Source organism: Antechinus flavipes, chromosome 1 (genome assembly GCF_016432865.1).
Source record: "Antechinus flavipes isolate AdamAnt ecotype Samford, QLD, Australia chromosome 1, AdamAnt_v2, whole genome shotgun sequence".
Taxonomy (NCBI): Eukaryota; Metazoa; Chordata; class Mammalia; order Dasyuromorphia; family Dasyuridae; genus Antechinus; species Antechinus flavipes.
Genome location: NC_067398.1, coordinates 153,264,370 through 153,280,300, shown reverse-complemented (window position 1 = coordinate 153,280,300; position 15,931 = coordinate 153,264,370). Strand labels below are relative to the sequence as shown.

At 40.6% G+C, this 15,931-nt stretch overlaps 1 protein-coding gene across 1 annotated transcript in view; it reads right to left on the bottom strand.

Annotated features, from left to right (window-relative positions):
• Positions 1 to 7,892, bottom strand: part of PIK3R1 (phosphoinositide-3-kinase regulatory subunit 1) — a 96,026-nt gene extending 88,134 nt beyond the window's left edge. The window contains exon 1 of the mRNA XM_051991597.1: positions 7,782 to 7,892. The gene's annotated coding sequence lies outside the window, so the exon portion shown is untranslated. The remainder of the gene's footprint in view (positions 1 to 7,781) is intronic.
• Between the last annotated feature and the right edge of the window lie 8,039 nt (positions 7,893 to 15,931).

The window sequence follows — 15,931 nt, the reverse complement described above, 5'->3', positions numbered from 1 at the left end:
ATGCAACTGTGAACAAAGAAAACATACTTAAAATAAACTGAAGATAATCAACAGGAAAAAAACCAAGAGCATTAAGGGGGATTGATGGGGATTTCTTGCAAAGGATGAGATTTCAGATGAAACTAAAGAAAGCCAGAGGGCAGGGATGAAGAGAGAGCATTCCAAGCCTGGGCAACAGATAGTGAAAACACCCAGAGTAGAAAGACAAAAGTGTCTGGTTTGAGGAATAACAAGGCCAGTGTCACCAGATCAGAATTGGGAGGAGAGGAGGATTGTGTAAGGTGTCTTGAAAGACAGGAATGGGTTACCTTGTGAAAAGCTCTGGATGCCAAAGAGAATTTTATATCTGACTTCAAAGGTGATGGGAGACATCGGAGCTTACTGAATGCAAAGGTGATGTAGTCAGACCTACACTTTAGGAAGATTAACTTGACAGCTGGATGCAGGATGGATAGAAGGGAAGAGAGTTACGATATAGGGAAATAAACCAGCAATCTATTGTAATAATCCAGGCATGAGGTGATAAAGGGCTACACCAGGGTGAAGAAGAGAGAAGGAGGTGCATACAAAAGATGTTCCAATGGTAAAATCAATAGGAATTGAGAAAATATTGAATATGGGGTGTGATATAGAATGATGTACCTAGATGGCAGGGAGGTTAACTAGAGTCCTCAACAGTAAATAAATTCAGAAGGGCAGACAGTTTGGGGATGAAGAGGGGTAGGTAATGTTTAATCTGCAGATTAGCAAAGAGGTTAAAGCTGGTTAAGTAGATGTAAGAATCACAAGCATAGAGATGATAATTGATTGCACAAGAGCTGACAATAAGATTATGAAATGAGACAGCACAGAAGAAGAGAGGTTAGGGCGGACTCCTGAGGAACACTCTCCCTTATGGGATGAAGATCCAGCAAAGGAGATGAAAGAAAAATCATACAGGAAAGAAAACCAGCATAGAGAAGTGTTATAGAAATCTAGAGAGAAGAGAGGGCTGCAAAGAGGTCAAGATGGATGAAGTTGGGGGGAAAGGCCGTTAGACTTGGTAATTAATTACTATGGTAAGAAAATTTCAGTTGAAGGATGAAGTCAGAAGCCAGATAGTAGAAAGTTAATGAGAATGGAAAAGAGGATGCATCAATTGTAGCCTTCTCCAAGAGTTCAGCCATGAAAAGTAAAAGAGAAGCGGGATGAGAGCTTGTGGAGATGGATCAAGTGAAGGCTTTTGAGGACGGGGGAGAACCTGACATGTTTGTATGCCGTGGAGAAAAGTCGGCAGACAAAAAGAGATTGAAAGTCACTGAGAAGTAGGGAACAAGTGAGACAAGGGGCAATGTGTTGGAAGGGAGAAGACAAGATGGAATGGAATCATTTGAGCATACGGAAAGAAGTTAACCTCGGGAATAAGGACTACTTTTTCATGTAAGACAAGTGAAGAAAAAATTAATGGCAGACTTCATGTAGGTCATATGAGATGACTAAGGAAGGGGAAAGAGAGCTCCTATTGAATGAACTCAATTTTTCTGTTAAAATACGAGGCAAGATTTTCAGCTGGAGGGTGGGAAGAAGGCAATCATGAGAGGTGGGAGGAAGAATGAAAAGGTTTGGAGGTTACTGTGGACAGTAAAAAAGAATTAAATAAAAAAATACAATAGGATTGCCTTGCAGCAGTGAGACTCCGGTTGGAGTTGTGTACCATAAATCTCTTATACTGAACTCAGCATGGTTTCATGATTTTTTTTCCAACTTCATTCAGCAATGTGTGTAGGAGGAAAGTGGAAGTGATCCAAGGCTGAGGCTTGACAAGGCAAGATCAGAGATAAGATGAGGAGGCATGGGACTCAAAAGAGGAGGAGTATAGAGTTGAACTGGTTCACCAAGGGGTCAAAATGGAAAAGGGACGAGAATATAGCAAGTGCAGGGGTAAGAGCCTGATAAAGAACCAAGGATCAAGTGACTGGAAGTTACTGGCTAGATGAAGAATAGAATTTAAGGGCTCAAGACAGGAGACAATAAAGACAATAAAATAGATAAGGGAATTTCAGACTGAATTACGATCTTCTGAAATAATTTATTTAGAATAATTAAAATTTTAAAAATTCAATAAAAAATTGGGATGGCATCTCAAGTTCAACATGTCCCAAAGAAGTCATCTTTAACTTCAAACCATTTCTTCTTTTTAACTTCCATAATCCTGTTGTAAGGCACCACATTCCTTCCAGTCACTTCACTGACAACTGACAAATCTCAATTATCCAAACACCTGCCAGGTCTTTCAGATTCTGTTTGCAAATTCTCTCACATCACTTCCATTCTCTATACTTACAATAACCTCAGGTCATGTCTTCATCACCTCCTTTTTAGATTATTAGCCAAAGATTTTTCACTGGTCTTTCTACCCTCTCCTGATCTCCTCACCCAAATCTATTCTCCAAAAAGCTGCTAAAATGATACTTCTCAAAAATATAATAAGTCTGACCATATTGTTTTCCTGCTTAATTAGCTCCAGTGGTACCCGATTTCCTCTAAAATAAACTATAAATACCTCTTTTTAAATATTGAAAGCCCTTCACAATCTGGCAGCAGACTACTATCACTTCTCAGGCTTATTACCCGTTATCTCTTTGACACAGTTGACATTCTAGCCTTTCGTGTAGCAGTGGATAGTGTTGAGCCTGGAATCAAGAAGACACGAGTTCAAATCAAGGCTCAGACACAATAGTTTGATTATGGCATATTATTGATATTACTTCTCTATGGCACTGTTCAAGACACCTTTATCTGGGTATCCCTGGACACACATTTCTCACTTTGAGTAGAGCTTCTACTAAATACAAATTTACTAATTACAAAGTGCTTTTCTCACAACAATCTTGCAAAGTATTATTATTACTGCTTTCATTTTAGGTCCCACAATTAGTGAAAAAGTTGAAATCATGAGTTGCACCCAGGTCTCCTGACACCAAAACATCCTCTCTCAATTACAGCCCTTTGCCCGTCTCACTACATCAAGATATCTAACTAAAAGAGGTCAAATTCATAATACTGAGAAACCTACTGAATTAGCTCAAATTTAGAAAAAATGAGCTTGGAAAAACTGAGTTCAAATGCATCACACTGGGCATAATTTGAATTATTATGGTATGAGAGGTAAATAAGTGATATATTAAGATGAAATGGCACAGGAGAGTGACAGTCCCGGAGTCAGGAGGACTCAAAATATTTACTAGCTGTGAGACCCTCGGCAAGTCCCTTAATCCCATTTGCCTCAGTTTTCTCATCTGTAAAATGAGCTGGAGAAGGAAATGGTAAACTACTCAACTATATCAGCCAAGAAACAATACTAATTAACTATACAAAAAACTACATCTTCAGGAAATATACAATCTAACTGGCCAATCAAGACTGATACAAGTAAAATGATTAGGGAATGATATATCAACACAATAGGCAATTATATGTTAATCTGTGTATTCAGTTTAATAAATGTCTGCTAATTAACTCAGTAGCTAGTTGATAAGAGCCCTCAGTGTTAGAAAGCAAAGATTATTGTAGGAAATGGTAGGAGTTATAGGATATCGATTAGGAGTTTTGTCCTTATAACATGGGAATGATGGAAGGGTCTAAATTTTGAGGATTTATGACTACCTAAATCCAAAGCACCAAGAAAAAAATGAAGTTCTTCTACACAGCATTCCCTGGATAATCACAGTAATAAGAAACTGAAAAGTACTTTGGATTTAATCATCTAGTTAGAACAAAAGTTGCTTCCATATTTTCTATTCAGCGACCTTCACCAACTCAAGTATGACAACCACTCTTTCTCCTATTGAATTTCAAAGCGATGGTTCAATTTAAAATTTCTTCCTATGATGAGATTGACCCATCTAGCTGTTCTTTCCAGTAGAAGTTGAAAAGGTAATATGTAAAAGTCAAAAGAGAAACCCAGGGTCAAAAGATTAGATCCACGCCCCTTAAAGATCTGTCCCTTTCTCATGAGGTCACAATGGTGACCCAAAGATACTCAAAGATTGTATACTATTCAATCTGGAAGCAAAGGCAGCTACCTGCCTATTAGGGCTCCAATTCTTGCCAATCACCTCACTTTTCTATCACTGCAATTCAAGAAAGAAAGCAAAGAGAAAAAAGGTGTGGCAATCCACCTGAGTTTTATTAATTTACAACTCCCATTGAATTTTCACTCACTTTCAACTATGACCTGTAAGACAGGAAAAAAAAAAAAAAAAGACAACAGACATTCCTTGTGAGTTCATCATTAATTGGAACTCATCTTCACTATATCCAAGCTATGGGTATGCATTCTCACCAAAATAATGCTAAGAGAATATAACTGATAAAAGGCAATCTGAAGTTGGTATTGGCAGTTGAGTTATGTTATTTTTTTCTTTTTTTTTTTTGAAGATACTACACAGATTTAATATTTCTTTAAAATCAAACACATGTCAAACAAAACATATTTCTTGGAATATGCTATCTTCATACTGTTTGGTTTAACATAGATAACAGCCTGTAATTTCCTTCCTTTTAAGTAGGAACCATTATAAAACTGTATCTATGACAGGTAGGGAGAAGAATTTTTTAAAAAATAACAACCACCTGACAAGTGACCCAAATATGAAACTTGAATTACAATTTAAGTTTTGCTGGAGGGGTTGTAGAATTTCTTGTTATATCTTCAGTAAAGTGGAGGGGAGGGGTGGAACCCACTAAATCAGTGAGCATTGCATTATCACTACCTCTATTCTCTTTGTCTAGTGAAAAATTCTGTATACTCTAAAAACATCGGTTGGGGGAGATGAGAAAACAAGGAATACAAGTAAGCATCCAGTCACCTCAACAGGCATTTTCTCCTACATCTCAAAAACTGGAGATTATTAATAAGGATCTTAATAACAAGGACAATAACAATAATAACAATACATGGGAACTTCTTATCTATCTTAATTTCCACCAAACCAAACTACTTTAATCTGTTCAGTACTTCCATCACTTTAAATTATTTATTTATGTGTCTAAAAAAACTTATTAATAAAAGAGTCTAAAACTCAGATAAAAATGGATTTGTTTTACTGACTGTGTATAATTTAATGTCATAGTTTCTTTTTAAAAATTTCCTGAATGCCATGAAAAATGAAAATTTGTAGCATTCCAATGTGAAAAATAGATGTAGTATTCCAATGTGAAAAAATGGATATAAGTTTTTCTCAGTGGAAAAATATTTAAAATAGTGACTTTTAATAATTAAAATGAGCTTTACAAGTTAAGCCTGAGACCACAAACAAATCTGAGAAACTCAGTTTTTATTGTTCTTCACCCAAAAGGCATTGTACCCTGCTCTAAAGACCCTAAATGAAATGTTTTCTTGATAAAGACACATTCTAAAACCTGCCAGCAGCAATCACGAGATGCATTATCTATGATTACTACACTACTTCTGCTTCCCAAAACCAACAATTTATGCTTCTAGAGTATTTTACACCAACCTAGTTTGAACCAAAAACATAATAATTGATAATATTTTTTTAAAAATCAAGCCATTCCAACAATAAGCAACTAAATCTTTTGCCACTTATTACAGATGTGAAAAGATACAATAATATCAATATGGGAAACAACAGATGTTTGTCTGCACAGACCACAAATTTTGCAACTCAAGAGCAGGCCCAAAGTCAAGATAATAAAATTAAAACCTGTAGCCATTTAAAAACCAGTATTAATCCACCCCCTGGAGCACAAGTCTCCTTGTCCATGTAGTCAAGAGAAAGAATTAACAAATCCCTATGGAAAAAGCTATGTGTCCCTCTGGAATCTCCCAGTGTCTGGCAAATAAAAGCTTCCTACTAAGAGTCAGCAGTGGAATTATTCAACATTCTCCAAGACAGCCTGCTCCAGCCTGTCTTTGGAGTTAAGATCCTCAACTTTAGTCTCAATTATCCAAGACTAAAAGGTCACTGTACTATACCATCACAGTCCTCTAGGGAGAAAGACTGTGTTTAAAATATTTGCTCTTTCCTGAGTAAAATACTGGCTTCTAGAAGTTAGCCAACTTGGACTTCTAGGAATATCACATAAAAATGAAGTACTATCTGCATGTTATAACCACTAATGCCAAATACCCTTTCCCCAATAACACTGTAATCTCTCAATAAATTATTGCCACATACAGTAAGTGCCATATAAATGTCTGTTGATTGATGGAAATAAGATTCTCGTTTTCAAAAGTGAGCGAAAAAAGTCTCTAATCGTATCTTAGAGAATGAGCTCTCGTCTTTGATGAAAACAGAACTCACTTTTCTATTGTTTTTTAAAAGCTTTCTGAAACATAATGCACCTAATTACTAAAAAGATATTCCAGAGAAAAAGTGCAGGTCTTTGTTGTTTGCAGGATAACAGCTAAAAAGCTTACACAATCCACACAGAATTAACATTCTCCCACTTGATACAAAATCCAAGACTTTTCCTTATCCATGCATAGTTCTCATTGAAAGCTAAAAGTCCCAACAATCCACGCTGAAATGACAACCTCACTTCATTCAAAATCTCTTGATCCATTTGCAGTTCTAGCAGAAAAATCCCTAACACTTTTAAAACCCCGGGAAAAAAAAAAAAAAAAAAAAAACCTTCAAATTATTAACCCCCAACACTGCTGCAAAGCGCACCAGAGGATCTAACGGTGGACAGATCTGTCCAAGACAGCAACAGCCCACAGAGAGTAAAGTATTTTGCCTAAATGTAGTTCACAGTTCTGCTTTCGACACTGACGGCCATTGACTCTCTCTTGTTTCAAGCCTGAACGTTGCTTGCAAAAGTGCATTAATTTTTTTCTAAAAAGTGGATTGTTTTTAGGGGGGTTAGGGAGAGTGGGGGGTTGAGAATGCGGAAAGGGGGAAGCATTGCTTAAAGATCTGCAATTTATTTTCTGCTCCGGGTGAAATTGACTGACGCTTCCAAAGACGCTACATACAGTTCGCTTTGCACATCCTCACTTTTCCTCCCCACCCTGTCTCCATGTTGCTGGGCAGGCCTTCCAGTTTCGCATCGAGTACCTAACGTTAGGGTGTCCATCTAGGCGGCAGCGAAAACGACCCCCACCCCATTCTTTGACTGTGCATTCAACAATCTGCCCAGGGCCCAACAATGCCCGCCCGGCGGGGACGCGGGGGCACCACTCGAGTTCCCCGGACCCGCACCACTTCCCCCACCCCGGAAGAGGAGGGCGTCAAACTCCGGAGGCAGGGGCCAGGAGGGGCTTGCTGGTTAGACCACCACTTGCCAGCCCTCCTCTCCCCCGGGGAGAGGGGTCAGCTCCCCTGCGAGGGCGCCTTCCTCTCAATAGTCCAGTGATCCAGGGGCAGCAGCAGTCGAGCCCGCAGAAAAAAAACTGAGGGAGAATACCGGGGGACCCCGGGAGCTGAAACAAGACTCCTGGAATTGGGGCGTGTGTGGACGCCGCAAGCGCCCCCCGCCCCAGAAAGGCGCCCTAGGGAGAGGAGAGATCCGAGGAAGGGGCGAAGCAGCCCCTTCACCCCCCGACGACGCGCACGGAAGCGGAGCGCAGTCCCGGGAGCGAAGGGGCAGCACGCGCGCCTCGCCGGTCAGGATGCAGCTCGGGCAAGGCTGCGGAGCAGGAACAGGGGCAGGGGCCGGACCCCGCTAGCCGCAGCTACAGCCGCGGCCAGGCTTTGGTAGAAGCGGTCGGTGGTGACAGGAAGAGAACGGGGGCATCGCGCACACGCCCCGAGCCCAGCCCCCGAGCTCCTTACCTTCCCCGCAGCTTAGCTTCGCTGGTTGCGCGGCCTCCGCGTTCCCGCAGACACCTCCGGGATGGATGCGCGGGCCTTAGCCCCGCCGCCTTGCTGCCCTTCCTCTTGGCGTCGGCGTCGGCGTCCTCCTTCTCCTGCCACCGCCGCTACCGCTACCGCTACCGCCGCCGCCGCCGCCGCCACCTCTGTTCTCCCGCTTCCCTGCTCGCAGCCCCCAGCTTCCTCCAACTCCGCTCTAGCAGCCGCCGGCGCCTGCTCTCCACCGGAGCTCCCCGTAGCCCCGCGCCGGCCCCGCCTCCAGCCCGGCCCCCCGGCTCTCCCCTCCCCCGCGCCGTCTCCCAACCAGTGCTCTGGCTACCGCCCCTTCCCCCGCCTCCCTCCCGGCGCCGCCGCCGCCGCCATTCACCGCGCTGCCCACTGCCCGCGGGCCAATGAGTCCCCGCGGGGGGTGGCGGAGATCCGGGCCCGCCGGCCCCTTCCTGCGCCGCGCCCAGCCCCCCGCGCCGGCTGGGCCTCGGGCATGCTTCTCCTCCTCCTCCTCCTTCTCCCTTCCTCCTCCAGCCAGCCAGCCGGCCAACCTGCTGCAGCTTTCCCTGGCGTCCTTCGGGCGAAGAGGAACAGCGGAGCCGGGTTCGTGGAAAGCTCCGCTCCAGCCCCTCTGGACTAATGCCCGGGAGCGCGCTGCATCCCCGCCTTGCGCGACTTGGGCAGCCCAAGGCCGGAGCCCGGGACTGAGCAGACAGAGCCGGGCACCTTGGAGGGGCGATGTGCAGCCGGCTAGTGCGTATTCCTCGGATGGGAGGCTCTTCCCCCGCTCCACAACGACGTCCCCTCTCCCCCTTCCACCTTTACATAAACCTCCCCATCACCTCCCACCTCCACCTCGTGGGAGCTGACCTGCATAGGGTGCCCGTTGGCCAGCGTTTGTGCCCCTAACCAGGCGACAGCGTATGCGTAAAGACCTTGCTACCTAGCTAATTGCCTTAGGGTAGTGAGAAAAGAACTGAGAGGATAAATTAGTGGGTCTAATGCCCCTGGCCGTGAATCCCTGGGGCTTGGCAACTCGTTGAACCTGAGATGGAGTGCATGTGTAAAGGAATATAAATTTTATAAGGGCAGAATGAGGAGGGAGGAAGGAGAGAGTGTATGTGTGAGTGTCTGTGTACACGTTGATTAAAACCATTCCCTCTTGTGGTATTGAAGCAAATGTAGGTCACTCTGTAAGGCAGATTGACCCCGTTATCGCTAATTGTCTCCTCACCAGGTTCCCCAATCCCACCCGGGGATGTGGTTGGAAGAATGGAGGGGGGTAGGGAAGGAAGGAGGAACAAAAGCCAACTTGATTTTTGTGGTTGGCATAAGGTTGGTGTTGGTTTCCACGGCCCAAATGGAAGAGGCCTACATTTAAATGTAAAACCAGTATCTTGTTTCCCATTAAATATTAGCCAATTAAAACATGAATTTTCCTCACCCCACCCCCTTTTAAAAGTAGCTCTAAAACCTTCTTCCTGCAATTTTGCAGGACAAAGTTCCTTTTAGCCTTCCCTAAAATTTGAATTAAAGACCCTGCATTTCCTGCCAAAATAGAATGGACTGGCATAGAATACTTTTTAAAAATACTAGTGGGCAGAACTAATCAGTATTGTGAGTCCTTTTGAATGAGACAATGCTAGGTCACTTTTCAGGGCAAAAGCTTTGTGAAAAATGATGCACATTTGAAAACTTGGAATAATGGGGAAGAAACACAAGGAGGGGGAAAGAGAAGTCCAGTTAAGAGGCACTGTCAGTTCTCTTGCTAGCTAATAATTTTGGAATAGTCACTTAGCTTTCTGGGCCTCCATATTCACAGTGGTGAAATGAGGAGGGTTTGGAGTCTCACCTCCCAGATAATCCTGCTGTTCTATGATTCTGGTCCTGGCTTTTTTGGGGGGCAAGGAGGAGCTCATGATTCTCAGATTTTTTTTTTCCTTTTCTTTTCCCTATAGGATTATGGCTTTTCTGAAACCCACAAACAGCATATGCTATATAATTATTCAAAAGAATGGGGGGAGGTACAAATATAAAAGTTTGGTCCCGAATTCTGAATAAGCCTTAATAAAAAATTATTTAACTACAAATCAAGTATGAAAGGATGCCTTCTAACAGTGTCATTGAAAAAAAAAAAAGTGTGAAAGGTTGTTTTCTAGCTATTTATTTGAGGTAGAAGGCCAACACAGAAAACTGAGTTACGATGGTGAAAGCAGTTAGAAGGCTTCCTTGTTTAAACTTTTCCATTTCCTTGAGAGAATGCTGCTGAGTACTTCAAACCCAAAGCTTTATTTGCATTCTTGCCAAGCACATCCAAGCTAAAGGTACAGTATTTCTTGAATTCAGTCATTCATTTGCCCTGGGTTAGAATGAACATGATGGTAGGGTTGAACATCCAATAATTCAGGAAGTACACTAGAATGATCAAGAAAATCAGAAGCCCTTGCTGCTGATATTTTATGTTCCCATTCTTTCTATATAAAGTTTATAGATAAATCTTAAGAGAGAGATTCAATGATTTGTCCTTCCTCCCAGAACAAGTGTCTAAAGCAGAATTTTAATCCGAGATTTCCTAGACTAGGGCTAAGTGAGGCAGTGATGGGCCTGAAGACAGAAAGATTTGTTCCTGAGTTAAATCTGACCTCAGATATTTACTAGCTGTGTGATCCTGGGCAAGTCACTTAATCCTGCTTGCCTCAGTCATCTCATCTGTAAAAAGCTGGAGAAGGAAATGTCAAACTATTCCAGTATCTTTGCCAAGAAAACATCCCAAATGTCACATGATTTTGCATAAGATTGAAATGAATGAACAACAGATTCCTGACTAAGCCTATCACACTTTCCATGATGCCAAACTGCTTATTTTCAAAGTTTGAATATTTTCAAATACTAAATGTTGAATATTCTTAGAAAATAGGAACATTGCAAATGCATAATTGACATTTTGATATTAAAACAAAATCCATTTTGTTTATGGAGACATCAGTGTTTTTTTGTCCTTTTTGCATGTGAAGAGACACTGAGGTCTGAGTGATCTCAGTGGACACCTTTGTCATGGGGAGGGCAGCCTAAGCCAATGAAAAAAAACACAGTTTGGAGTCACAGGGTCCAAGTTTTAGTCTTGCCATTTCCTCCCTATATAACTTAGACAAGGTTTTCCCCCTTCTCCGGGCCTTACTTTCCCCATCTTTAAAATGATTGATTTGGACCAGAGAGCATCTTGAGTTCCTTCCAGGCCTTAGAGATTTGATCTTATGAACAAACATTTATGAATCTACTTTATAACCTTTTAGGTTTTTTTTTTTTTTTTTGGTAGAAATATTAGAGTGGTTCGCCATTTCCTTTTCTAGCTCATTTTACAAATGGAGAAACTAAAGAAAAGAGGATTAAGTGACTTGCCCATGATCACAAAGCTAGTAAGTGTGGGACTGGATTTGAACTCAGGAATATGAGTCTATACTGCTTTATCGACTGCACTATCTACCTATCCCATCTAAACCAGATCTCTCTAAAGTCCTTCTAGTCTAAGTCTATGGTTAGAACTTCCATTCTGTTTATTTGTATCTATATTTCTTCTTGGAGAGCTTGGATGCTTTTTGTCAGCTTGGATGCAGTGTGTCAGGCACTGTGTTAAGAACTTTACAATATTATCTCATTTGATCCTGACAATAATTAGTTGATATTATTGCTACCTCTTTTTATAATTGAGGAAACTGAGGCAGATAGATTAAATGACTTACCCAGACATAGCTAAGAGTTTGAGACTGGATTTGAACTCAAATCTTCCTGAATCCAAGCCCAATACTCTATCTACTGTGCCTCCTAGATGCATCTAATGGGTTTTTAATAAAAGCTTGCATAAGTGTATGGGGTGTTCAGGAAGCTCTAGAGCTTACCAAACTCTTTTTAAAACTGCTCATCCCCCTTTGGGGGTCTGTCTTCCTCCAACTCTCACTTTTGGCTCCAAGAAACTACGGCATGCACAGTGATCATACCCTGGTTAAAAAAATGTCAAGATACTGAGTCCATCCATCATCAGTCATTCTGACTGTTGTCCTGTCACTGGACATGTGCCTGGAAGAGAAAGTGATGTGATAACTATGCATCCCTACATCCCCTAAATCTAATCCACACATGAATCGAGACATCTCTTCTCAATGACATTGTTCCTCTTCTAACAACAAAAATAAAATGTATAAAATTTAATATGGAAACTTTTTTTAAAGCACTTATTTAAAATGCTTATAGACACAAGAATTTAAGAAGGAAACAGTACTATGAATCTTATTAGTCAAATGTCTCCCAGCCTGGTGGAGCAGTTCTTTCTTTTTCAACTCTAATGAAGTCAGACATTGCTGAAATGTAGTTCCATAAAACAATTTGTTTAGGTTTCTCTGTTAATAAAGCTATGTTTTCTTCCCTAGATCTCCTGAAACTAATACTCAGTGTCTCATTTCCTGTAAACCTATGGAGAAATCAACCAGTATGATATGGAATGTTGGACACCTCAGTGGTTTTAGCCAAGTTTTTCTCAATATGAGAAGCAATTCCTGATGGTTTTAAAACCACAATATAGAATTTGTCTCTATGCACATGTGAATATATATTGGAGGTATGGGCTGTTCTGTAATTTCATTGGTATAGGGAAATTGAAGTGAGAAACTTTTTGTATGAACGTAGAAGAGCATCCTATTCACAACTTAAGAGTTTTAGAAGATTGTATGGGATAGGGAAAGATTAAGGGACTTACCCCATGTCACATAGCCAGGCTATTATCAAAGTAGTACTGGGTACCAGTTTTCCTGACTTCTAGGCCAAAACATACATATCTATGTATATTAGATGTATGTTATAAATTATCTGCAATAAACATGTACATAAATATGTTTCATATGTGTAATATGTATTTTGATCTGGGAGTCAGGAAAATTGCTATCTATTATCACCTTTGTTATATCCTGGCCTTTTGTTTCCCTTGGCAAGTCCCTTGGTGCCCTCCCCCCTTTCTTTCTCACTCTCTCTCTCAGTGTGTGTGTGTGTGTGTATGGATACATATATGCCCACAAACATATACACAAATGGATATAATCATGTATATATATTACTCTGGTTACCTAGTGAATATGGATTTAAATGATAGTGTATATTACATATATATGTAGCTATATGTATTGTATTATATATATGTATATGTGTGATTACTAAGAAATAACTAAAGTATTTGATTTCATAGGGAAGTCTCACTTCCAAGCACCATCCCAACCTTAGTGAATATGCTTTAGAGTATTGCCTGAGGCATCAAGAGATTAGGTGACTCTCAGATTCACACCTCTAGTTAGCCAGTGAACTGGATTTTTTTTTTTTTTAATCCCAGGCCTCCTTCTGGTCTTCATACCCAGCATGTTCTCTACATGCTGATTTACTCAGAAATTGCTGACTATAAGTGCAGAGGGAACCAAAGAGCAAAACACAGACTCTTTGTAGTGGAATGTGCATCTGGTATATGTGACTATCCTAAAGTCATTTAGGGAATTGTCAGTTTTAGCAAAGAAGCAAATCTGAAACATCCTGCATTTCTAGGAACAATCACATTCTGTAAATAAACTTAAGCAGCAAAAGAAATGAGAAGAAAAAGCAGGGGAAAATAAGACAAAAATCACACCCCTGGGAGGTTTTAATGCTAATGAATTAAATCTGCAATGGCATATCTGCCAGTAACGATGACCTTAGTGTCATGACAGCTAGGTGACTAAGTGGGTTTGGATGACATATACCCAGTACTGCCAACTAAGAACAGAGACATACCAGTGCAGTAGATAACCCTGATCATGAAATCTGTATTAGATAAGCAAAATGTGTAAATGGATCTTTCAAAAATTAAATCCTAGCCTTTGTTCTCTTGGTTAGAGTGGCTACAAAGCTGTCAGTATATCTAACTCAGAGTATTCATGCAGATTCCTAGAATAATGGAAGCACATTTGCTTCTCCTATTTTGCTAATATGATGTAGACTTCCCAAAACCTAGCTAAGGAAATTGTTAAAGTTAAATAAAAATGTATTCTGAAAGTATTGTTTTTTTTTTAAATTGAAAGTTGGTATCTTGTACTTTAATATGGAAATTACCTATAGAGTATGTGTACTCAGAATTTAACAAGTATTTTTTATATTCAGGTATTAGTCCAAAACACACTCTAAAAGGCCTAATTACTGATATGTCTTAGATGATGTCTTTTTTTTTGTATCAGACTTTTTTAATCGCTAATTTATTCCAGACTCGCATCCTTTCTTTACTCTATTTTAAGAGAAAAAGTCATTAAGCTGAATTCATGCTGAACACGTATGCTATTAGTCTACTCTTATTCCGTCTGCTACACAATACTCTTTACCTGATGACTAATTACACCAGATGTATGCACTAAAAGAGGGACCTTGTCCCCAAAATGGATGAAAATAGAAGTTTGCCAAATGAAAGAGTTATTTGAATGGTGAAACAAGGCCAATAAAAATAATTTTCTTTTGTAATAATGGCTGATTCTAGCTTCACTTCTTCTCTATTACCATTGATTCAAGCCCCCCCCCCCCATTGCTGTTCCCCTTCCTTTGTTAGAGATCCAGCAATACAACTCCCAAATTTTTAAAATAAGATTGGCTTTTATATAGATACTTAGTCCAAAGATACAGAAAGAACAAGCAAAAATACTTCTTCCAACACAATCACTCCTCTCACTCCCACATATACCTAAAGTGATGGGGAGAGGGAGATTCAATTCTAACATTGTCTTGTCCCTCCGGTAACCATATCTGATATGTCATGACTAGTCCCCGCCCCTAAGCTATCTTTGGGCTGGGCTCCTGCTTGTCTCTGTTGGTACCTCAGGGCATCGATAATGCTCAGGCTGAGAAACTTGGATGCCTGGAAATCCTTTTCAGTATTCACGACAATATGCTCCACCCAAAATACTGGGGCCAAGAGACTATAATTAAAGCCAATGGACTTTTTGAATACCTTATAGGCAAAGAGCCCACTTTTAACAAGTGGTTAGTATAACAGAACTAGTTACAAAATGTCTATGTGGGTTATACAGTCTGTCTCTGTCTAGTCATTTCCTTATCATGTCATCCTGGTTCTCCAAAGAGCAGCTTCCTCATTTTCTTCAAGTGGAGAAACACTATGTTCAGTGGATCTAGAGATGCTCCAGACATCAGCTATACTTTAATGTGTAAAACTAATAACTCAATGAAGAACACATATTGTTATCACAAAACTGGAAAGCGAGTTGCCCAGAGAACCATAGCTAACCAATAACTAAGTTAGGACTCGAAGGCTTTTGATTTGTTTAATCAAATCAAAAAAGCATTTATTAAGTATTATCTATGTATCAGAGCACCATGCAAAGCCCTAGACATGCTACCCTCAGTGTCTGTCACATTGTAGGTGGTAAATATAAATATTTATTGATTGATTACTTGAAACCATTCCCCAAACCTAAACTGCGCTTTTTCTTTCTCCACCCATTTTCCCTCATACTTTTCCCAAGTCTACTTTCTGCTTGTTTCTCACTGTTCAAAACTCACATCTTTCAGGAAATCTTCCCTGAAAAACTCCACAAGGAATAGTTCCTTAAAAAGCAGCCCCTTAACCTTAGGCATTGTCAACCTCTGAGAGGGATCACAAGATAAGTAACTGGAAGCTGAAATCATCCAACTTTCTCATTAAAAAAAAAAGGGGGGGGGGATTTACAGTATGAAAGATGTTTATTCAATCTTCAAACCCAGATCCTCCACCTCCCAATGCTATTGCCCTTTATTAAGCTACAATGACTCCTAATACTAAATGAATTTGAGTTTGTTGGGGAGAGTGCATATGGGGTAAAAAGGTGGTCAGGGAGACAGGTTGTTAACCAGTGGGTGTTAAGTGCCTACCAGGTACCAATACTAGGTCTGGGGAGGAAACAGTTCCCTCAGGCAGCCTACATTCTGCTGGACATAAAGGTAGAAAAGACCAACTTCTTCAAATTACAAAAGAGTTAAAATGAATCCTAGAAGTCACTTATGACTAAAACCTACAAAAGGTAGGGAATCCTTAAGGAAAGAGTAGATTACCAAATTAAATTTTTAAAAAA